At 40.7% G+C, this 25,664-nt stretch overlaps 1 protein-coding gene across 1 annotated transcript in view; it reads right to left on the bottom strand.

The window, feature by feature from the left end:
• Positions 1–25,664, bottom strand: part of LOC134211097 (Krueppel-like factor luna) — a 994,395-nt gene that overhangs the window by 612,038 nt on the left and 356,693 nt on the right. Inside the window, exon 4 of the mRNA XM_062687709.1 lies at positions 5,388–5,521. The gene's annotated coding sequence lies outside the window, so the exon portion shown is untranslated. The remainder of the gene's footprint in view (positions 1–5,387; positions 5,522–25,664) is intronic.

Below are 25,664 nucleotides of genomic sequence, written 5' to 3' on the forward strand. Positions count from 1 at the left end.
TTGGTTTGGTTTGGTTGGTTTGGTTTGGTTGGTTTGGTTTGGATTGGTTTGGATTGGTTTGGATTGGTTTGGATTGGTTTGGATTGGTTTGGTTGGTTTGGATTGGTTTGGATTGGTTTGGTTGGTTTGGATTGGTTTGGATTGGTTTGGATTGGTTTGGATTGGTTTGGATTGGTTTGGATTGGTTTGGTTGGTTTGGATTGGTTTGGATTGGTTTGGATTGGTTTGGATTGGTTTGGATTGGTTTGGATTGGTTTGGATTGGTTTGGATTGGTTTGGATTGGTTTGGATTGGTTTGGATTGGTTTGGATTGGTTTGGATTGGTTTGGATTGGTTTGGTTGGTTTGGATTGGTTTGGATTGGTTTGGATTGGTTTGGTTGGTTTGGATTGGTTTGGTTGGTTTGGATTGGTTTGGATTGGTTTGGTTGGTTTGGATTGGTTTGGATTGGTTTGGATTGGTTTGGATTGGTTTGGATTGGTTTGGATTGGTTTGGATTGGTTTGGATTGGTTTGGTTTGGTTTGGTTGGTTTGGATTGGTTTGGATTGGTTTGGTTTGGTTTGGTTTGGTTTGGTTGGTTTGGATTGGTTTGGTTGGTTTGGATTGGTTTGGATTGGTTTGGATTGGTTTGGATTGGTTTGGATTGGTTTGGATTGGTTTGGATTGGTTTGGATTGGTTTGGTTGGTTTGGATTGGTTTGGATTGGTTTGGATTGGTTTGGATTGGTTTGGATTGGTTTGGATTGGTTTGGATTGGTTTGGATTGGTTTGGATTGGTTTGGATTGGTTTGGATTGGTTTGGATTGGTTTGGATTGGTTTGGATTGGTTTGGATTGGTTTGGATTGGTTTGGATTGGATGTGGATTGGTTTGGATTCGGTTTGGATTGGTTTGGATTGGTTTGGATTGGTTTGGTTTGATTTGGATTGCGTTTGGATTGGTTGGATTGGTTTGGATTGGTTTGGATTGGTTTGGATTGGTTTGGATTGGTTTGGTTGGTTTGGATTGGTTTGGATTGGTTTGGTTGGTTTGGATTGGTTTGGATTGGTTTGGATTGGTTTGGATTGGTTTGGATTGGTTTGGATTGGTTTGGATTGGTTTGGATTGGTTTGGTTGGTTTGGATTGGTTTGGATTGGTTTGGATTGGTTTGGATTGGTTTGGATTGGTTTGGATTGGTTTGGATTGGTTTGGATTGGTTTGGATTGGTTTGGATTGGTTTGGATTGGTTTGGATTGGTTTGGATTGGTTTGGATTGGTTTGGATTGGTTTGGATTGGTTTGGATTGGTTTGGATTGGTTTGGTTGGTTTGGATTGGTTTGGATTGGTTTGGATTGGTTTGGATTGGTTTGGTTGGTTTGGATTGGTTTGGATTGGTTTGGATTGGTTTGGATTGGTTTGGATTGGTTTGGATTGGTTTGGTTGGTTGGTTTGGATTGGTTTGGATTGGTTTGGATTGGTTTGGATTGGTTTGGTTGGTTTGGATTGGTTTGGATTGGTTTGGATTGGTTTGGATTGGTTTGGATTGGTTTGGATTGGTTTGGATTGGTTTGGTTGGTTTGGATTGGTTTGGATTGGTTTGGATTGGTTTGGATTGGTTTGGATTGGTTTGGATCGGTTTTGGATTGGTTTGGATTGGTTTGGATTGGTTTGGTTTGGATTGGTTTGGATTGGTTGTGTTGGTTTGGATTGGTTTGGATTGGTTGTGTTGGTTTGGATTGGATTGGTTTGGATTGGATTGGTTGGTTTGGTTTGGTTGGTTGGTTTGGATTGGTTTGGATTGGTTTGGATTGGTTTGGATTGGTTTGGATTGGTTTGGTTGGTTTGGATTGGTTTGGATTGGTTTGGATTGGTTTGGATTGGTTTGGATTGGTTGGTTTGGATTGGTTTGGATTGGTTTGGATTGGTTTGGATTGGTTTGGATTGGTTTGGTTGGTTTGGTTGGTTTGGTTGGTTTGGATTGGTTTGGATTGGTTTGGATTGGTTTGGATTGGTTTGGTTGGTTTGGATTGGTTTGGATTGGTTTGGATTGGTTTGGTTGGTTTGGATTGGTTTGGTTGGTTTGGATTGGTTTGGTTGGTTTGGATTGGTTTGGATTGGTTTGGATTGGTTTGGATTGGTTTGGATTGGTTTGGATTGGTTTGGATTGGTTTGGTTGGTTTGGATTGGTTTGGATTGGTTTGGTTGGTTTGGATTGGTTTGGATTGGTTTGGATTGGTTTGGATTGGTTTGGATTGGTTTGGATTGGTTTGGATTGGTTTGGTTGGTTTGGATTGGTTTGGATTGGTTTGGATTGGTTTGGATTGGTTTGGATTGGTTTGGATTGGTTTGGATTGGTTTGGATTGGTTTGGTTGGTTTGGATTGGTTTGGATTGGTTTGGATTGGTTTGGATTGGTTTGGATTGGTTTGGATTGGTTTGGATTGGTTTGGATTGGTTTGGATTGGTTTGGATTGGTTTGGATTGGTTTGGTTGGTTTGGATTGGTTTGGTTGGTTTGGATTGGTTTGGATTGGTTTGGATTGGTTTGGATTGGTTTGGATTGGTTTGGTTGGTTTGGTTGGTTTGGATTGGTTTGGTTGGTTTGGATTGGTTTGGATTGGTTTGGATTGGTTTGGTTGGTTTGGATTGGTTTGGATTGGTTTGGATTGGTTTGGATTGGTTTGGATTGGTTTGGTTGGTTTGGATTGGTTTGGATTGGTTTGGATTGGTTTGGTTGGTTTGGATTGGTTTGGATTGGTTTGGATTGGTTTGGATTGGTTTGGATTGGTTTGGATTGGTTTGGATTGGTTTGGATTGGTTTGGATTGGTTTGGATTGGTTTGGATTGGTTTGGATTGGTTTGGTTGGTTTGGATTGGTTTGGATTGGTTTGGTTGGTTTGGATTGGTTTGGATTGGTTTGGTTGGATTGGTTTGGATTGGTTTGGTTGGTTGGTTTGGATTGGTTTGGTTGGTTTGGATTGGTTTGGATTGGTTTGGATTGGTTTGGATTGGTTTGGATTGGTTTGGTTGGTTTGGATTGGTTTGGATTGGTTTGGATTGGTTTGGTTGGATTGGTTTGGATTGGTTTGGATTGGTTTGGATTGGTTTGGATTGGTTTGGTTGGTTTGGATTGGTTTGGATTGGTTTGGATTGGTTTGGTTGGTTTGGATTGGTTTGGATTGGTTTGGATTGGTTTGGATTGGTTTGGTTGGTTTGGATTGGTTTGGTTGGTTTGGATTGGTTTGGATTGGTTTGGATTGGTTTGGATTGGTTTGGATTGGTTTGGATTGGTTTGGATTGGTTTGGATTGGTTTGGTTGGTTTGGATTGGTTTGGATTGGTTTGGATTGGTTTGGATTGGTTTGGATTGGTTTGGATTGGTTTGGATTGGTTTGGATTGGTTTGGATTGGTTTGGATTGGTTTGGATTGGTTTGGTTGGTTTGGATTGGATTGGTTTGGATTGGTTTGGATTGGTTTGGATTGGTTTGGATTGGATTGGTTTGGTTGGTTTGGATTGGTTTGGTTGGTTTGGATTGGTTTGGATTGGTTTGGATTGGTTTGGATTGGTTTGGATTGGTTTGGTTGGTTTGGATTGGTTTGGTTGGTTTGGATTGGTTTGGATTGGTTTGGTTGGTTTGGATTGGTTTGGATTGGTTTGGATTGGTTTGGATTGGTTTGGTTGGTTTGGATCGGTTTTGGATTGGTTTGGATTGGTTTGGATTGGTTTGGATTGGTTTGGATTGGATGTGGATTGGTTTGGATTGGTTTGGTTGGTTTGGATTGGTTTGGATTGGTTTGGATTGGTTTGGATTGGATTGGATTTGGTTTGGATTGCATTTGTATTGGATTGGGATTGGATTTGATTGCATTTGGATTGGATATGGATTGGATTTGGATTGGGTTTTGATTGGATTTGGATTTGAATTGGATTTTAATTGGATTGGATTTGGATTTGATTTGATTTGGATTTGGATTGAATTTGAATTGAATTGAAATTAGATTTGAATTGGATTTGGATTGGATTTGGATTGGATTTGATTTGGATTGGGAAACCTAATCAACGGATTTTGATTAGATTTTTAATAAATTTGAATTGTTTCAGCAATGCATTAGGGCTATTTGGCCGAATGCTATTTGGTCCAATGGTAGAAAAAAATTCTTTAGATTGCAAGTAGAGCAAAATGAGTAATGAATAATGAGTACCCAGTGGCAATTACGTGCAGTGTAATGCGAGAATTGAGGAATGAATCATTTCTCACTTGTCATAAGAAATCAGACGTGAGAAGCTAGAAGTGTATTGAGAAGAGAGATGTGAGAAAGGCGAAGGAGAAGTGAACAGTCGGAACTGTGGAATGTGACGTGCGAAGTGTGAATTGAAAAGGGAAAAGTGAGAATTAAAAATTAAAAAGTTAATAGTGAGAAGTAAGACGTGCAACATTAGAAGTGAGATTTGACAAGAGAGTATTGATTGATAAAAAATGAGTAATGGGAAGTGAGACGTGGGAAAAAGACGTGAGAAATGAGACTTGAGACGTGAGAAGTGAATTGTTACAAGATTTTACATCTTCATTGCGTTTTATTCTTTGTAATTCTTTTTTCTCGTTTCTTCCTTCTTCCATTTATCTTATTCTTTCTTTTCATTTCATCTTCTTCTTCCTACTTTTTTCTTTTTTCCTACTTTTATTTTTTTCTACTTACTTATTCTTTATTGTTTCTTTTCTGTTCTTGCTTCTTTTTTTCCTTTTCTATCTTCCTTTTCTTTCTTCCTTCTTTTTTCTTTCATGCAACTTTTCACTTTCTTCTTCATTATTTTTAATTTTTTTTGATTTTTTTCTTATTTTGTCTTTTTTTTTCTTCCATCTTCCATTGTCGTTTTTCTTTTTTGTTCCTTTCTCGTATACTATGTATACGTGAAGGCTATAGGATCACTCTAAAACCAAACGTTCGATATAAAGCTCGGATATCAAAAAAAATATATACCAATCGACTCAGCTCACCGAATTGAGATGATATAAAATGTGCGAAAAAGAATCCACGTGCCTTGGAGGGACTCGAACCCTCAACCTCCTACTCTCTAGATAGGCGTGATAACCCCTACAAAACAAGACCACTTAAAGGCCATGTTTGCGGAAATGCCATCAGAATCCGAGTACCAACCTCCACCGCGGTTAGTTATTTTTGGCAAATAGGTAGTAGGTACTTTTGCTTCAAATTTGTCATATTCTGTGTGAATTCATCCCAACCCAACGTTGCTTGAATGAAGAACGGTACACTTTTATATCTTTTTCCGCAATAAATTTCCAAGTCAATTAAAAACGAACACCGTAGCGTTCTGTCGAAATCATAACTGACTGCCGCGGCAGTAGCCCGTATTCACCTTAGCTATTTTATTCACACCATTTCATTAATACCTTTCACAGCTCGCCATTGCTGCACGTTGCTGGTGCCGGTCCGAATTGCACCACTGCAAAGCAATGTACTGGAAATTCTTTCAAGTTGATGAAGTTATCCTCGGTCGAAGCAGCAATTGCACTTTTTCAATTACCTGGAAGAAATAAAAGAAAAGAAATAAAACACCGTCAGTAAAAGCATTCGCAAATTGCGTTCTGATTGAATCACAGCACCAAAGGGAACTGTTCCTGAAGCGGTTTAATTAGTCCTTTAGTTCACACGTTGAAGGGTGTTCGATGTTGAAAAATGGTTCGAATATGGAATAATATGAATTTACTTTTATAGTCTGAAAGGACATTTCAAACTGAAAGTCGATTTTCGTTTTCAAAAAATGATTTATCCAAAATAACCACTCACTAATTGCAAGAGTCGACAAAAATCATTTCTAATTATGCTGGGGCTCAATAAAACACTGTCACAATCGATTATTGGCAAATTTCAGCGTCATCAAAACTTGATAATACCGCAACTGGCCAAATGGAATAACTCTTCCGTGAATTTCGAATTTCATTTCGTAACACCGCTTTGAATCCTCGGGCTCCATTCCTCATCGTTCAAAATTGATCCAAGGGATCAGCATCCAAATATGATTGCTATCTGCACTTGAACAACGATGAAAATTGGTTTTGATGTTTAATTCTGCTTTGCGTTATTTAATGCACAATAATTAATGAAACACATGTGACACAGAGGAATTGGTCATTTGATAGAGGGTCTTCCGTAGCGCAGTGGTAAGATGTTGTGCTATAAATCAGTTTATATTGAATGTTTCTGGGTTTCAATTACAGGTCAGGTACAGAAATTCCATATGATAATCATATGAAAAATCAGTTTGCCCCAGTTGGGGATGCAATTGTTGGAAAAATTAAATAAATAGAAGACACATACATATTATATTTTATGTCGTATGTGAAAAATCAAATCAATGAACAGAATCATCATTTTCATTTTATTTCATGAGAACAAAAAGGCAATTATTAAATAGTAGTTTATCATCGTTAGCCTCTCTTCATGAAAACAGTTGCCATCCAGCCCAAAGTTTCTAATCCACCTCGAAGCAGCTTATATTGCAAAGAACATGCCTAATACCGTTCCCATCCGAAACAACTACATTCGCTCGAAAAGATCCCATTGGATCTCATTTACTGATTTGTAATTCAAATCAACTTCAGCAATCCGTCGGATAGTCCGCTTAAAGCAATTTAAAATCTGTAGAACTCCCCCCTTCATTCATTCTTGATCGCTGGGTTCGAAGCTCAAGGCTTCCATGTCAGGAAGGAGTTAGCATCAGCTGCGGAACTGCTCCAGACAGGACACCCCGGAACTGGCAAAACCCGACCAACCCGAGCGGCACCGTGTGACAAGTGCGACGAGGTCAGTTTTCAGGTTTCCCTCCCTGGCAGGCAGACGTGGAAAAGTCAGTCATTCACATCCTTCATACCCGATATGGAGATGTATTTCGAATGTACAGTCTTGGCAATGGCGTACTTAGTGAGGAACATAAACGTAAACGTTATCAAAATACATTGCAAATATATTTGAGAAAAATAAGTGTAAGACATCTTTGGAAATGATAAGCACCAACGTCAAGAAGATGGTTTCATATCTAAATACGGGCATTAAATATTAGAACTTGCATCAATGTCAAATTCGAGAAGTGCTTCCTTAACAGCTACAAAATCTATTCAAAGCCTCCCTCCCATGGTAGTTTCCGGAAAAACCTCTAACTACGCAAATGAATCCCACCCAAACACGCCGTTCGGTGTTCTCCCCCAGAATGACAAGGACACGGAGATGGGCCAACGAACGACGTCAGTTGGTCGGTCGTTACAAGAAGGATGCTCTAAATGACACAATTTACATTTGGTTGATGATACTGACAATGACAACTCTCCGAGTTCCGTTCGTCTGTCGAGGTGCTGCGATGATGTACCGGAGATGGCTGGTTCAAGGATGCGTTTCCCCAATGCTGTGCTGACTGCATGCCTCTCACTCAGCTCTCAGTCAATGGTGGCATGTCTCTCACTTTCGGTGCATATCTTTGCGGTTAACGAAGCCGTACGGAATGGACAGGACCGATATCACGCTGTAATGTAAATAGTAAGAGATTTTCTGCCCGGGTTGCATTCGCCCACCCACCGCTCAAATCCATTCCGGCATCACAGTACCCGAGGGCGGCATGGCGGGCGGAAGAGGACGGCCTGCGACGGAAACGACGAGGTAACAACGAGGTAGTTGCATTAAAACCCATTTCCCGACCGAAAAGTATACACAGTAACACCGAGATGACGTTGCAGCCGTAGAATAATTGCTGACGATTTGTGGAGATGTTCTGCATCGTACGTAGAGAGCCCCAACATCGAGCCCGGTAGAGCTGGCCTTTGATGGTGACGGTGGGAGTGCCGGCGAAAATGCCAACAATAACGAAGCCTGAATGGGCAAATACTGTTTTGCAGCAGAAAATTAAATAGATTAAGTGAAAAAGCAGTTGATGATGATTATTGTTTTGGTTTGCCGAGCTGGTTGCGGAACCGAGACAACACACCAGCACCAGATTTGAGTTGATACTCTTCACACCAATCATGCCGTTCGGTGATAAGGACGGGACTGGGAATGGAACCGAGATTTGCTTTGTAGATAATGAGGACATAGCAGTAGTAGGTAGTCCTTGTGCCATGAGGATACAGTTGTCTGTTCTGCATGTCTGTGGAAATGTTGTTAGCTAATTGCAAACATTTGCGTGCTCAAATTTGCACTGTAGACCCTGCTGGTTCAGACAGGTTTGTCACTGCCTGCGGTTGGAGCGGAAACACAAAATGCACAACAATTCGTTAACTCGGCTTTATCTGTGTTTCGGGGACAAATCTGGTGACTGGTCCTTCCGCAATTGTCGTTGTTCTGAAGAGCACTTTCCACTAGGGGGAATGAACAAAAATGTGTCTCTGCAAAGCCGGAAAACTGTTACCGTGGAAACCCAAATGCTGTATGTTTCAAAGCATCGTTAAAGTAGAAAAGAATCCAAATTCACCATGCATGGCCATGAATTTCGGTTCTGCCATTTGTAAATTTAACGCACAGGAAACATTTAAAAGTCTGAATCGTTGTCCAAGGTACAGTGTTCATGGTCCTTTGGAATCATATAATCTACTCAAGGCAGCCCACATGTCGAATGTTAAACAAGGGTATACGAAGGTCTTAAGTCTTGTGAGAATGCTAGTAAATTGCTAATATTTACACTTTCGAAGAAGTCAGCGAATAGACCCGCCAGATCGACAGAAGCATTTGCACTGACATCTTTGAAAATCATTTCAGCAGAAAGCCATTTGACTGCTTCCGTAACGGTTACGAATGAAGGTCCAGAAAGTGGATGGGTCTTGTTTCACTGTCGTTTTCATACGAGTGACGTAACTTTGAAACTATGCCAGTTAGACATTTTCTTGAACAAAAGAGGCGATTGAATTCAGTTCCGAAAGGGTCTGATGCAACTGCTGAATTACAGTAAAGTACGATGGATATAATCCAGGCAGCGAGTTGGACCACAGATAAACTCCACAGATGTAGAACGACAACTTTTAAAGTTGCACAAGGATGACCGCTCAAGATGATGATAGCTTTTGAGTTCTACTGACCTACAGGCCTACTTCACTGCAATGAAAACTCCGCTCGTGATGCTGACGTCGGTTGCGGTTGCTGGACTTCCATCACAACGGAGTTTGGAAAAACTGAAAGCAAATTTGGAATTAAAGAAGTCTGCTCGTAGTCATGTTTCAGTGAGAACCACGATGTCTCGATCGTAAAGCGACAGCTCCAAAAAGAGCTCATGCGTTTTAATTCGAAATCCGCGTTCCGTTAAAAATTATTCTACGAAAAGGTAGGGTTCTAAGCATCGCAGGAACTTGAAACTCCGTGACATATTCAAACTCGGAAAAATTTAGGTTCGGATGATATCAAAATGAAAATCCAGTAAGGGGGGGGGGCTTGGGAAGGGGCTTCTGAATATTTTTACCCGGTACCGTACCGACAGGGTATCCGGGTACCTACGGTTTTGGTATGACCATAACTTCGTCAGTTTCCAACCGATTTGGACGATTCTATGGATTCAGAAATTCGTCCTCTATCCGATCTATGCTACATTGAACCGATTCAGATTACCTGGTTACCGGATTTGCTAGACCATGTCTCAAAAATTAATGTGCTGATGTAATAGAAACCCAATAATGATGTCTTGTATCCTGAGTTACCAGTTTCGTAGAAAATTTGAGGATTATGACTTCAAACGTATGAGGACCACCTGATCATTTCAGCTCTTGGAACGGACATCCGGGAATAGGTTCTCGTGGGCCCTATAGTGGCCATAAAATCATTTAGAAGAAACCCTGGCAATATGGGTATCAAAATTCTTGGAATTGTTTCGGAAACATGTTTTCCATGTAGTTGATACCATAGGATGGATATCAATTGGCACGGTCATTCTGGAACAGGTTCCCGGAGGGCCTAAAGTGGTCACAAACTCATTTAGAAAAACCCAGATTAATCCACCTAGCGGTGATGGTGCCTTTCTCGACCTTCGTAAAATGTGTGTGCTTGAAAAAAGATGAGCTAGTGGCTAGGAGTAAAAAAGACAAATTTCTTAGTCTGTTCTATGAAAATCAGATTATTTATGGCAAAGATATTGCAGATCCAGTTGAAAACCGAAAATCATATTTTGTCCCATTTCCGGATGTCGCAACTGCATCGCGAGTTGTGCCCGACTATGGCACAGTTGCGCACTACTCGCGATGCAGTTGCAAGATCCGGGAATGCGAGAAAATGCGATTTCGCGGGACCTCGGTTCGGTTTTTAGCTTGATCTACACTATGCTAATAAGAATTTCGACATTTTTGTTTCCTTTTCCAATCTTTTTGACGTACATAACCCTGTTTTATTTCACCCAGTCATATATTTTAAGGATATCACTTTTGGATGTTAGTTGAACTGAAGCTCCGACTACACAAAAAGAAAACGAAAATGTCATTCCCATCACGCGAGCGGAGGGCAATATTTGTTATGATATAAATCTCATGACCGTCTTTCTGCCAAACTCCCGTATGATGTGGGAGAGACAGAGACATCATCTCAGTTCGTCGAGCTGAATCGATTGGTATATAACTCTCCAGGCCTTCTGTAAAAGTTTGGTTTTTGGAGCGAACATACAGCCTTTTCGTATAAAAAGGCTAAAATGGTGTTTCGGCCATAACTTTCGATCCCATAGTCCGATCTGGCCAATTTTAAATAGGAATCAATGGGACAGGATTCTGCGTCGAATGCAACTTGTTGCGAGCAAATCGGTTGAGGATAAGTGCCCGAAAAATGAGTGACATTTTTTGAGTAGTTTTGCGCACACACACACACACACACACACACACACACACACACACACACACACACACACACACACACACACACACACACACACACACACACACACACACACACACACACACACACACACACACACACACACACACACACACACACACACACACACACACAGAGACATCACCTCAATTCGTCGAACTGAGTCGATTGGTATATAACACTATGGGTCTCCGGGCCTTCTATAAAAAGTTTGTTTTTGGAGCGATCATATAGCCTTTACCGTATACTTAGTATACGAGAAAGGCAAAAACACTTTTCCTGGCGAAACGAAACGAAATAAAAATGAACTGAATAAAGACTTCAAATATTTAGGATAGGATGTGGCAATAAGTCATAAACAATCGATTACTTCGATCGGCGGTTGCACATTTTCAGAAGGGTAGCTTATTGTTAACTTGGCCGTGTTGCTGGTTCATAAAATTGATATTCACAAAAATATGCAAAAGTTTTTTTTATTGATTTTTTGTGTGAAATAAGTTCATTTATGGACTGTAAATGTAATATATAAATGATATATAAATGATTCTAAAAGGTTATGCCCACTACCAATGCCGCGAAGTTGATTTGCTCGTTTTCTCACTTCTTTCTTCCTTTTCGTGCCATCACCAATTGCAAAAAGAGTAGCCTTTATGGAACAAACAACCTAATCCCTACATGCAGTCGATGTGGTGGTATGGCTATAGTGACCGCATCCCATCGCCATTTTTGTTGATGTTCTAGGTTCGAATCCCGTTGCGGTCATATTTTTTTTGTAATTGCTTACCGAAAATTTTCGCGAAAAGTGAGTGAGGCGTAAAAGTGATGAAACGAAAAAAGAAATTCATCAAGTAGGCACGATTTTCGCTTATCTTCTAGGTTCGCTCTAGAGAAAAGAGTGGTGGAAGAAATACGGTTTTCAGTACAAACCCCGAAAAAAGATTCTCCTCCGACCCGAAAATCGCTAGATTTCGGTTCATCGAAACGAAAAGTACGAACCCTGGTTATGCCAATTCAAAACACTCGATTTGAAGAATCTTTGCCCACATTTTAGCAATTTTCACTCTGAAACTCATTTAATTCCATCTAAAGTCTTGTTTTTATCAATAGGTAACATCTGTTACGATCAATGATGGCAGAAATGGACGATAAAACATCAATTTTGCGGATTTCGCATAAAAATTATTTGGAAGAACTGGCCACCGCCTCGTCTAAGCAGCCGGGTGAGGGAACAACAAGGCAGTCAAAATTGAATTGTCGCTTCCCATCCTAGTCAAAGATATGCGAAATCAAGGTCTCATTTTTTTTCGAAATTTTACGGAACGAAACAAATAGGTATTTTATTTTTTCCGCGGAATCTTTTTCACCATATTTATATTTTGTTGGTATGCAATTTGAATTTAATATTTTTAAAGCCAAACCAATAGCCTTTTAGTAACAGGAAAAGGAGGCTATGAATAAATGACGTGTTCTAAATATATAAAATTGGGTATAAGACATTTCCGCATTGTTGTGTAAAACAGATGAAATAAATTATCGTCACCGTATTTGCCCAATTTTGTATTTTTTTTTTTTTATCAAGTTATGGTAAATGTTTCTCACGATGCCCTACTTATAGTTATTGTATACGGAAACGAAAAGTGTTAGATTTTTTCTTATTCGGATTAAAAATCTGATGAAAATATTATTTCTATCCAAAAGGAAGCCAAAATAGAGCCTATTATTATCGTAACGCATAATTTCATATCGTCCTGTTTAAGATATGAGCCAGCATAGGGCTGCAAATCTTTATAATAATTATAATAGTAATAATTGCAATACCCGGCCTGTTGTTTTGGTTTTGTAATTTGAAGCTTTTTCAAAATCATCACATGAATGCTAATTGCTAAGATTTTTTTCAACTGAAGGAATTGTCCTTGAAAAATTGCCTTTTTCAACAAGAAGGAATCTTATTGCAGTATCTTAATACATACTAGAAATTTATGAAGTTCATTGGACATATACAAATAACAAATATGCGATTATGGGCAGTATACCAGGGAAGAAACTTCGAAATAATTTTCAAAAAAATATTTTGAATCATATGTGCCATTTTGTTGCTTGCTGTAACGTGTTGGATGTTCTGATAGGAACCCTTCAACCAACGTTGTGATGTAATAGGGACAGGGAGTCTAAGAAATTTCTATTCGAATGATTATTTGACGTTAAAGCTACCTTCCCTTTACAATTTCTATCCTTATGTATTGATCCCATATTCATTTTCGCCACCCACGCTTCGTCCGTACTTAATTTGAATGAGTTTCCGTATCAAATTGGCACAGAATTTCCTCCCTCATCCACCTACCGTAAGCCGAGTTCAATAGGAAAATTGTATTCATCGGCTCCGTAGCCTATTTTCTGGCGCTCTGCTAATACGACGCCGGTGGAGTCTGGTGCGGTAGGCCAGACCCAGACCGGTTCAAGTGGGATGGGACGGTTTATGTCGGGATGACAGCCACTCTATGTGGGGCTGCTAGTAGAAGCATCAACAGTGACATCAGTTTAACGCTACAACACTCTCCGCTGGAAGCCGGGTGACGTGCCCATTCGCAATGATGATGGTTGATGTTGGTGCTGCTAAACGGAACAGATTCGATTTCCAGCGGACTTCGAGAGTGGCATGGTTACGCAAACAACGGCTACACCGGGAACTGCCACGGCAGTTGGCAGTTTGTGTGATAAATTGTAAACAGCCAGCCACACTGACTGAAACAGTAATCGCATGATGAAGTCTCCCTGATCAAATTATTCCATTACAGGATGGAAAATGGATACCATTTTAGCAGAATTGTTGAAGAATTGGTCGAAGCTGCAAGATCCGTCGCACAATGGTGTTTATTCAAGCGAAACTTCTCGGGGCTTCGGGATACTTATTTAATTTTCAGATGGTTGTACGTGAGGGTTGGATTGTTTCTTCTGTGAATTGTTTCACTCGACATTGAGTATGGGAGCCAATGTCACCGGAAAGTCCTAACCACACGAACGTCATTTACTGCGCCATCATTCATCCGTCGTCGGTCGTGCGTCAGGCAGTCGCTGTCAGTGGATCTTTTATTCAATCAAAAGTGATTAATTTTCACCAATTTTCTACAAACGTTCTCCTGCAGCGAACAATGGAGGCCTCTGTTTTTCTGTGCCTGAAATGAAAGTCAAACATTCGGAACGCGGGAAAGCCTCTTTTGAATAGAACAACACTTCACGCTACTTGAATAAAATCCTCCACCACACCGGGTGGAGTGGCTCAATAGAGCTCTGTGATAAAAGTTTCGCCGTAAAGCCAGAGAAAGGGTAGAGTAGGGACGCGGGTGACATTCACCGGAGTAGGTAAATGATATTTGAGAGTTGCTACCCAAATAGACTTTCTCAGTTTTCCTCGTTACAGTCTATGTGGATAAAATAGAAATTCAAAGGGGCTTTCCTTTGGTGTACACGAGCGTAATCGAATATACTTCGAACTTGTTGTACACAAAAGACGTTTACACGCTGAAACGGCTTTCAGGCGTTTTATCGAAGGAAAGTGGGCCGAAAAGACGCGTTTGTTCGAAGATTATCGAATGAAAATTTCTCCGAAAGACGGTCTTTTGAAGGACGGCTGATCGATCCACGTCTTGCGGATGACGTCTGACAGATTAACGTCTGATCAAGCGACTGTTTCTTTGGTAATGTGACACTTTCACCAACCACTGTTCTTCGAGTAAATGTATGTACTTGCATGAGTAGAACGTCCGCAAAAATCATAGGGAAGGATGTTAGTAAAAGGGGAAACGCTTCCTGAACTCACTTTGGTAAGTGGTTTTTTTATATGTCTTTATTTGTGTGTTTTTTAAGTTTTACATTAAGTTCAACACAAAAGGTAAGTGATCTTCTTCTTCTTATTGGCATTACATCCCAACACTGGGACAGTGCCGCCTCACAGCTTAGTGTTCATTAAGCACTTCCACAGTTATTAACTGCGAGGTTTCTAAGCCAGGTTACCATTTTTGCATTCGTATATCATGAGGCTAACACGATGATACTTGTATGCCCAGGGAAGTCGAGTCAATTTCCAATCCGAAAATTACCTAGACCGGCACCGGGAATCGAACCCAGCCACCCTCAGCATGGTCTTGCTTTGTAGCCGCGCGTCTTACCGCACGGCTAAGGAGGGCCCAGATAAGGCTAAGGTAAGTGATACATTTTTTTAATTAAGAATGCGAACTACAAACACTAGGGTCAGAAAACGAACACCAATAGGACATATTTTTTTGTAATGATTTCATGTTGCTGTGAACATATGATATTAAATTATCGACCAACGGAAATTCATTCGAATTTCCAACGGAACTTCATTCAAATTTCCAACGGAAATTCATTCGAATTTCCAACGGAAATTCATTCGAATTTCCAACGGAAATTCATTCGAATTTCCAACGGAAATTCATTCGAATTTCAACGGAAATTCATTCAATTTCCAACGGAAATTCATTCAATTTCAACGGAAATTCATTCAATTTCCAACGGAAATTCATTCAATTTCAACGGAAATTCATTCAATTTCAACGGAAATTCATTCAATTTCCAACGGAAATTCATTCGAATTTCAACGGAAATTCATTCGAATTTCCAACGGAAATTCATTCGAATTTCCAACGGAAATTCATTCGAATTTCCAACGGAAATTCATTCAATTTCAACGGAAATTCATTCGAATTTCCAACGGAAATTCATTCAATTCAACGGAAATTCATTCGAATTTCAACGGAAATTCATTCGAATTTCAACGGAAATTCATTCGAATTTCAACGGAAATTCATTCGAATTTCCAACGGAAATTCATTCGAATTCAACGGAAATTCATTCGAATTTCAACGGAAATTCATTCGAATTTCCAACGGAAATTCATTCAATTTCCAACGGAAATTCATTCAATTTCCAACGGAAATTCATTCGAATTTCAACGGAAATTCATTCGAATTTCCAACGGAAATTCATTCGAATTCAACGGAAATTCATTCGAATTTCCAACGGAAATTCATTCGAATTTCAACGGAAATTCATTCGAATTTCAACGGAAATTCATTCGAATTTCCAACGGAAATTCATTCGAATTTCAACGGAAATTCATTCGAATTTCAACGGAAATTCATTCAATTTCCAACGGAAATTCATTCGAATTCAACGGAAATTCATTCAATTTCAACGGAAATTCATTCGAATTCAACGGAAATTCATTCGAATTTCAACGGAAATTCATTCAATTTCAACGGAAATTCATTCAATTTCCAACGGAAATTCATTCGAATTTCCAACGGAAATTCATTCAATTTCCAACGGAAATTCATTTCAATTTCAACGGAAATTCATTCGAATTTCCAACGGAAATTCATTCGAATTTCAACGGAAATTCATTCAATTTCAACGGAAATTCATTCGAATTTCAACGGAAATTCATTCAATTTCAACGGAAATTCATTCGAATTCAACGGAAATTCATTCAATTTCCAACGGAAATTCATTCAATTTCCAACGGAAATTCATTCGAATTTCAACGGAAATTCATTCAATTTCCAACGGAAATTCATTCGAATTTCCAACGGAAATTCATTCGAATTCCAACGGAAATTCATTCGAATTTCAACGGAAATTCATTCGAATTTCCAACGGAAATTCATTCGAATTCAACGGAAATTCATTCGAATTCAACGGAAATTCATTCGAATTTCCAACGGAAATTCATTCGAATTCAACGGAAATTCATTCGAATTTCCAACGGAAATTCATTCAATTTCAACGGAAATTCATTCAATTCAACGGAAATTCATTCGAATTTCAACGGAAATTCATTCGAATTTCAACGGAAATTCATTCAATTTCCAACGGAAATTCATTCGAATTTCCAACGGAAATTCATTCAATTTCCAACGGAAATTCATTCGAATTTCCAACGGAAATTCATTCGAATTTCAACGGAAATTCATTCAATTTCAACGGAAATTCATTCGAATTTCAACGGAAATTCATTCAATTTCCAACGGAAATTCATTCGAATTTCAACGGAAATTCATTCGAATTTCCAACGGAAATTCATTCGAATTTCCAACGGAAATTCATTCAATTTCCAACGGAAATTCATTCGAATTTCAACGGAAATTCATTCAATTTCAACGGAAATTCATTCGAATTTCAACGGAAATTCATTCAATTCAACGGAAATTCATTTCAATTTCAACGGAAATTCATTCGAATTTCAACGGAAATTCATTCGAATTTCAACGGAAATTCATTCGAATTTCCAACGGAAATTCATTCGAATTTCAACGGAAATTCATTCGAATTCAACGGAAATTCATTCAATTTCCAACGGAAATTCATTCAATTTCCAACGGAAATTCATTCGAATTTCAACGGAAATTCATTAAATTTCCAACGGAAATTCATTCGAATTTCCAACGGAAATTCATTCGAATTTCCAACGGAAATTCATTCGAATTTCCAACGGAAATTCATTCGAATTTCCAACGGAAATTCATTCGAATTTCCAACGGAAATTCATTCGAATTTCCAACGGAAATTCATTCGAATTTCCAACGGAAATACATTCGAATTTCCAACGGAAATTCATTCGAATTTCCAACGGAAATTCATTCGAATTTCCAACGGAAATTCATTCGAATTTCCAACGGAAATTCATTCGAATTTCCAACGGAAATTCATTCGAATTTCCAACGGAAATTCATTCGAATTTCCAACGGAAAACCATTCGAATTTCCAACGGAAATATATTCGAATTTGCAACGGCAATTCATTCAAATTTCCAACGGAAATTCTTTCGAATTTCCAACGGAAATTCATTCGATTTTCCAACGTAAATTTATTTGAATTTCCAATGAAAAATCATACGAATTTCCAACGGAGTTTCATTCGAATTTCCAACGGAAATTCATTCGAATTTCCAACGGAAATTCATTCGAATTTCCAACGGAAATTCATTCTAATGCGCAAGGGAGTTCATTCGAATTTCGAACGGAAATTCATTCGAAATATTTTTTTATTTCATACGAAAACATGTTCGACTTTCTTGTATTTATTTTATTTCCCGTGTGCCGACCACAGATTATCTGAATTCTTTCAATGAAAAATAAAATAAAGAAATAATAAAAGGGATAGCAAGATAGCTGCATGAGGAGAAGACCGTACATTATTTTAGCCCATCATCTAGTTTCGTCAAATGATATTCGAAAAACGATTTTCACAACCAATTTTCGGAAGCTATTAATATTCAATGCATGGCAGTACAGCATCTTCCACTTCAAACTAAGCAACACATGTCCTCTCTGGGACTGACAATGGCCAGTCAACCCCCCAGGAGCCCCTAATTCAAGTTTGATGAATTTAATTTATAGTCAGACTTTGTCGAACGAGGCCACCGGGGGGAAAACTTAAATCTAATTTTCATTAAATTTTCCTCTTCAGCATGGATGCTGAGCTGTACAACATGAGTGGCATCATTCAAGCGCACAACAATGTTACACCAGCAGACGGATGACACGATGGAACACATGCACACACACACATACGGATGCACGCACTCGTGTACTCATAGCATCAGCAGCAACATCATGGCAATCGATTTCTCATCAGAATCCACTACCAGCTTGTAGCAGCCAACACGGAAATCTCGAGTCAAAACAAACTTCGGCAGCTACGAGTTCGAAGAAGACAACCACTGACTACAGCCAACAAAAACAACAGCAACTAACGATGACAATGTCGACCGGTTGTCTGGGGAGGAAGAGAAGATGAGTGCTACTACGTACGTAACGAGAATTACGGCTCCGTGGATGTAGGTTTGTGCAGCACCATCGAGAGGCATAACACATCCTGTGACCTCTTGTGCACTGGGAAGCTTCCTCTTTCCATACAGTGAGTTGGTACCGGTGCGGTGCCATCCGCATGCGACTTGGTTGCATGGTAAACCGTGTCCTCCGGCACCAGCACCAGATTCGTTTTCCGCAGATGCGGAACGGCGAATGCGAACCAGACGTGGTATCCGCGAGTTTGATTTCCAGTGGATTTACTTTTGACAACATCGGTGAGGTGAAACTGATTTTGACAGTTGGTTCAATTTTAGTCATTGCACTAGTACAGGGTAGTTGTGCTTAGAAAATTATTCCTCTTTAAAAAAAAATCTGGTTAACCCACCTTACGGTAATGGTGCCTTTCTCGTGCATTTTAAAAAAAATATGTATTTTGGCCATAACTGTTGAGCCTATAGTCCGATCTGGCCAATTTACAATAGGAAACAATGCATCAGGATTTTCTGTCGTTCGCGCATACATACACACAGACAGACATTACCTCAATTCGTCAAATTCCTCCTATGAAACTTCATTTCTGGAGTGGCAATATAGACTTTTCGTTACACCTTGGCTGCCGTCATACGCATATTTGTCCCATGTTTGCTGGGCTCCTATGTACATGGGACAATTATGCGCATAACGACAGTTGGTGTATGAGAAAGGCAAAAAGAAACAGTTTGGGCTCTTGAGAAATCCGATTTACCCTTCAACAGCATATGAGTGCAGTTTTCTTAATTTAAATTTCTTATCACTCGACTGGAGAAAGTTCCACAGTTTTGATCTTATTGTCAAACAAAACCACTAAAACTGTTTTTGTGTTCAATAATGATTATTTGAAGACAATTTTTTGGACCAATAATTTTCTCAACACTGCTATTTTAAATATCCTCTGCTCAGAAGAACAACTTTAAAAATGAGCAACGTCCCTTGGTAATAGGTTTTTTTTCGGCACAATAAACAGCCAACCCAGAAAGACAGCACTACTTCATCAGTGCCAAGATTTCCAGTTTGATTCACTGAGCACATCCCAAATGCGTCCGGCTCAATCCTCCGAGCCACCACACGTGTGATACTAAATCGAATGAGCCGAGACGGGGCAACTAAGGCTCGTCAGTTGGATGTGATGTGACTTCTGATGTTCACAAGCCCAACGGCTTTTAGGTCGGTCTCGAGAAGGTTGTATACCACCCAGCGACTGTCTGAGTCTTATGCCGCCGACGAATGGGACCGGGAAAAAAGGCGTACACCGAAAACGAGTGGAATATTCATGATATGTATCGTATCATCGCCTTCGTTTTCGTCGCTACAAATTGGTGGAAAGTTTCCAGCCAACCGGGTGGGAAAGCTAATGGCACATTAGTGCGGACGTGATGGATATCGAAAAGGAGTAGGTTATGTGCAATCCTATGGGTTCTCTCCAAAACTTTTCGAGAAAGCAATTAAATCAGCTGGAGTCCAATATCTGCACATCGTTCAGAAAGCTCACTCGGATGGTAGGTGAATTAGCCAGGGAACCTTTTTTGCGGTGAAAAGGGTTGTCAATTTGAATTGGGAGCACATCCTCCGGAAGCATGGAGAGGTCACGATGGGCGGTGAAAAATCATCACCATTTCACCAAGTTTTGAGTCGTGATCGTATGTGAGCTATTTGCCAGCCGGAAGCAACCCGAAATGGAAGTTAATAAATTTGATGATAGTTTAATGCGCAACCGGCGCAAATGACTGTGTGAGAGCTCATCAACATTATCGTAATGCCGTGGCAAATGAACCGCACTTTAGGGGTCATTTCCGCAGATGCTGCCATAGTCGTCTCCAGCAGCGCCAGCCACCCACCCACAAGCAACTCCATGGGCCCAAGCTCAGCGGTCCAGGACACAACCGCAACGACAATCGAAACATCCATTGGACGAATTTATTCCGCTCTAATTAAAATGGGCAAATATAAAACCAGATTCTGCTGACTGAGCACCGGGATTGACCGGCTCCTCTCGGAACATCGACCACTAAAATTAAAATAGTTACAGTTATCGTAAATTTCAACAAATGGTCACTTTTGGGCTAGCAATCCCACAATAACAATGCGAGTGGGTTAGAATGCATGTCGGTTGCCCTCCCACTATTTTCTGCCGTAACGCAGTTCTCCGAGCAGTGATGTGATTTACTGGGGCACTTCACTAACGACGATTGCTGTGTGTGCCCCTTCTGGTGGGGGGTCAAATCAAAAGTGCGGCCGTAAAGCGGCAATGAATGTCAGCCTCGGTTAGCCCTACCGACCAGCTGCTGCAAGCCGCGTTACAGGGATGCCATGACAATTTCCAGAGCTAGTTTCTTTACTAGGTATGTTTCTATTTTAAGCAACATTGGGAAATTCGTTTTTAGATAACAGAAACAATAGGCTTTCAATTTGAAGTCTGTTGTGGAAGTGATAAAAGACAAATTTGACAGTCAATTTCCCACAGAAAATTTTCCCATCAATGCACAAAAAACTTTTTTGAATATTTCCGGATAACATATAACTGTTCACACCGGAAAAATCTTTTTAACTTCCACTTCTTCATTTTTTACGAGCTACCAAGCGGAGTTTTTTTCTGTCAAAATTGCCATGAGAACTCTAGACCAACATTTGAAAAGGGCGTAACAGCCAAAATTTATTCCTTCTGATTCTTCGTCCACATATATAGCTATTTATGTAGATGAAGAATCAGAAGGAAGAAATTTTGGCTGTTACGCCCTTTTCAAATGTTGGTCTAGAACTAATCTTCGAAGGGATAAGATAAAAAATAGTAATACATAATCAAATTCACGCAACGACATCTTATATACAATAATTTACACACACAAAATCTATATAATTTAAATTGCCGTTAGCATACACAGAAATTAAATTCCCATTTCCATGCACATACCGTTTTGACTCAAGCTCCGAACATGACTTATATTCCAAACACCGGAATTTAAGCGCTATAAGACTGGAATTTACTTTTTTTTCATACGGAGAATCAAGAATTTATTTATTAATTAATTAATTTATTTAATTAGCTTCTATTTAATGAGATACAAACGAACTAAATATCATGCGGAAAAAAATCACAAATAAAGCTAAAATAGGGATTTAAAAGGTGGTAGGTCATTTGGCATAAAGTCGTTTGGCATAACGCTGTTTGGCATAAAGGTCGTTTGGCATAATGTCATTTGGCATAACGGCCGTTTGGCATAATGGCCGTTTGGCATAATGGTCATTTGGCATAATAGTTGTGTAATCATCAATTTCGACACTTATGCATAATATGTTCAATTATTTATAATGATTGTCACTTTAACATTATAAAAGAGATGTTCTAAATTGATTTTTTCGAATTAAAGTTCAGATTCTATCAAATCACTGCTTGAAGGTACTTTAATTAGACTTTTTATTATCTGCCTATTTCACTTAAAATCTTTTTACCTCTGGGTCAGCAGCAAGATCGTCGTTGACTAAAACAAACTACAATATACGGAAATTCAAATAGCAAAATTGTAAGTGCAATGAAAAGCAAATGAAGTTATTTCTGCATGACATATATTCATTTCTTTAAAAGCATACTTTGTCGTTCATAAGTCTAAAAAGTATATGCTTCTTTTTTTTCAAGTAATGCATTTTTTGGCCATATCACAAGGGAGAATATGCATGGTTCCTATTCTCAATGTATGCAATATTCAGTTCTAGAAAAGGGAAGCTATAGCTCCTTCTTTCAAATTATGCATTTTCTTGGCGAAGGCAAAGGGAGATTTGATTCATTTGTTCAATTAAGGCATTTGCTCGGTTTAAGGCAAAGAGGGATATGATGCCTTCTTTCAAAGGATGCATCTTCCCGACAGTTACATCAGAGAAGATATGGCTCAATTTTTCAAAGGATACATTTACCCGGCAGTTGACGAAATACGATATGCTTCCTTCTTCCAAATCAGGCATTTGCTCGGTTTAATGCGGGGGAAGATTAGATCGCTTCTTTCAGGATCGCTTTCCAAATTAGGCACCTGCTCGGTTGCCATGCCATGAGAGGAACAAGCATATTCGAAGCACAGAAGAGACTTTCTCATTCTAGGGTCTTGTCGTCATGCCCTTCTTGTCACAGTAAGAATTATCCCCGGCAAATTTCAAAAGCAACTTTTCCTACCCCTTTATTATGTTTAAAAACATGTTCGCGAGCCGTCTCAAGCCCAGTCGACGTGAGCTGAAATTTTCTTGAAATTCTCACCTTAGCTTAAACAATCTTCACATGTAGCACATGATATGTAATGGGAGTTTTTGGACCAAGAACTAATCGTTCTATACTGTTTTCAAACAGTTCGAGTTTGATGAAACGAATCGTGAATCCAAAACGGTGAAACTTGTAACAGGATCGAAAAATAAGTATTATTATTATTTATTCAGACTAAGGCCGAAGTGGCCTGTGCGGTTTATAAGAGTCTTCTCCATTCGGCTCGGTCCATAGCTACACGTCGCCAACCACGCAGTCTACGGAGGGTCCGCAAGTCATCTTCCACCTGATCGATCCACCTTGCCCGTTGCGCACCTCGCCTTCTTGTACCCGTCGGATCGTTGTCGAGAACCATTTTCACCGGGTTATTGTCCGACATTCTGGCTACGTGCCCGGCCCACCACAGTCGTCCGATTTTCGCGGTGTGAACGATGGATAGTTCCCCCAGCAGCTGATGCAACTCGTGGTTCATTCGCCTCCTCCACGTACCGCGGTACGGCGGCGAACTCTATTCGATCGGAGCGTCTTGCGGAGTCCAAAGTATGTACGATTTCCAGCCACTATACGTCTCCGAATTTCTCTGCTGGTATCATTTTCGGCAGTCACCAGTGAGCCCAAGTACACAAATTCTTCTACCACCTCGATTTCGTCACCACCGATGCAAACTCGCGGTGGGTGGCTCACATTGTCTTCTCTTGAACCTCTTCCTATCATGTACTTCGTCTTCGACGTATTGATGACTAGTCCGATCCGCTTGGCTTCCCTCTTCAGTCTGATGTAGGCTTCCTCCATCTTCTCAAAGTTACATGCCATAATATCTATGTCGTCGGCGAAGCCAAATAGCTGGACGGACTTATTGAAAATTGTACCACTCGTGTTGATCCTTGCTCTTCGTATTACCCCTTCCAAAGCGATGTTGAATAGCAGACACGAAAGACCATCACCTTGCCGTAACCCTCTGCGGGTTTCGAAGGGACTAGAGAATGCCCCTGAAACTCGAACTACGCACATCACCCGATCCATCGTCGCTTTGATCAACCGTGTCAGTTTATCCGGAAATCCGTTTTCGTGCATTAGCTGCCATAGCTGGTCCCGATCGATTGTATCATATGCGGCTTTGAAATCGATGAATAGATGATGTGTGGGCACGTTGTATTCGCGACATTTCTGCAGTACTTGGCGAATGGCGAACACCTGGTCCGTGGTGGAGCGTTCGCCCATAAAACCCGCCTGGTACTGCCCCACGAACTCCCTTGCAGTTGGTGCTAGTCGACGGCATAAAATTTGGGAGAGTACCTTGTAGGCGGCGTTTAGCAATGTGATTGCGCGGTAGTTGCAACAATCAAGCTTATCGCCCTTTTTGTAGATGGGGCACACGACACCTTCCATCCACTCCTGCGGCAAAACTTCCTCCTTCCAAATCTTGGTAATGACCCAGTGCAGCGCTCTAGCCAGTGCCTCACCACCGTGTTTAAATAGCTCTCCTGGTAGTTGGTCAACCCCAGGGGCTTTGTTGTTCTTCAGCCGGCCAATCTCCTCCTGAATTTCTTGGAGATCCGGAGCCGGTAGAATTATGTCCTGCGCGCGTTCCCTCAGGTCCATCACCATACCGCCATCTTCGTCTGCCACATCGCCATTCAGGTGCTCTTCGTAGTGCTGCCGCCACCTTTGGATCACCTCACGCTCGTTCGTAAGAAGGTTCCCGTTTATGTCCTTACACATATCAGGCTGTGGCACGTGGCCCTTACGTGAACGGTTCAACTTCTCATAGAACTTTCGTGTGTTATTAGCGCGGTACAGTTGATCCGTCTCTTCACGGTCTCGATCTTCCTGCTGACGCTTTTTCCTCCGGAAAATCGAGTTTTGTCTGTTCCGCGCCTGTTTATATCGTGCCTCGTTCGCCCTCGTGCGGTGTTGCAGCAATCTCGCCCATGCTGCATTCTTCTCTTCTACTAACTGTTCACATTCGCCGTCATACCAGTCGTTTCTCTGATCCGGGGCACCGTGCCAAGTGCAGCGGTTGCGGTGCTACCAATGGCGGATCGAATATCTCTCCAGCCATCTTCAAGAGACGCTGCGCCTAGCTGCTCTTCCGTTGGGAGTGCCACTTCCAGCTGCTGCGCGTATTCTTGGGCTAGTTTATCGTCTTGTAGCCGCCCAATATTAAGCCGCGGCGTTCGACTTCGACGCGTGTTGTACACCGTCGAGAGTTTTGAGCGCAGGCATACTGCAACGAGGTAGTGGTCGGATTCAATATTCGCACTGCGGTAAGTGCGGACGTTCGTGATGTCGGAGAAGAATTTATCGTCGATTAGAACGTGGTCGATTTGGTTTTCCGTTTCTTGGTTAGGTGATCTCCATGTGGCCTTGTGGATATTTTTGCGGGGAAAGAAGGTGCTTCGGACTACCATTCCGCGGGAGGCTGCGAAGTTTATGCATCGTTGGCCGTTGTCATTCGATACGGTGTGCAGACTATCCGGTCCGATGGCCGGTCTATACATTTCCTCCCTTTCTACCTGCGCGTTCATGTCACCGATGACGATTTTGACGTCCCGCAGTGGGCATCCATCGTATGTCTGCTCCAGATGTGCGTAGAACGCTTCTTTCTCGTCGTCGGGTCTCCCTTCGTGTGGGCAGTGCACGTTGATGATGCTATAGTTGAAGAAACGGCCTTTAATCCTCAGCTTGCACATCCTTGCGTTAATTGGCTGCCACCCAATCACGCG

This window comes from Armigeres subalbatus, chromosome 2, assembly GCF_024139115.2.
Source record: "Armigeres subalbatus isolate Guangzhou_Male chromosome 2, GZ_Asu_2, whole genome shotgun sequence".
In the NCBI taxonomy this organism is placed as follows: domain Eukaryota; kingdom Metazoa; phylum Arthropoda; class Insecta; order Diptera; family Culicidae; genus Armigeres; species Armigeres subalbatus.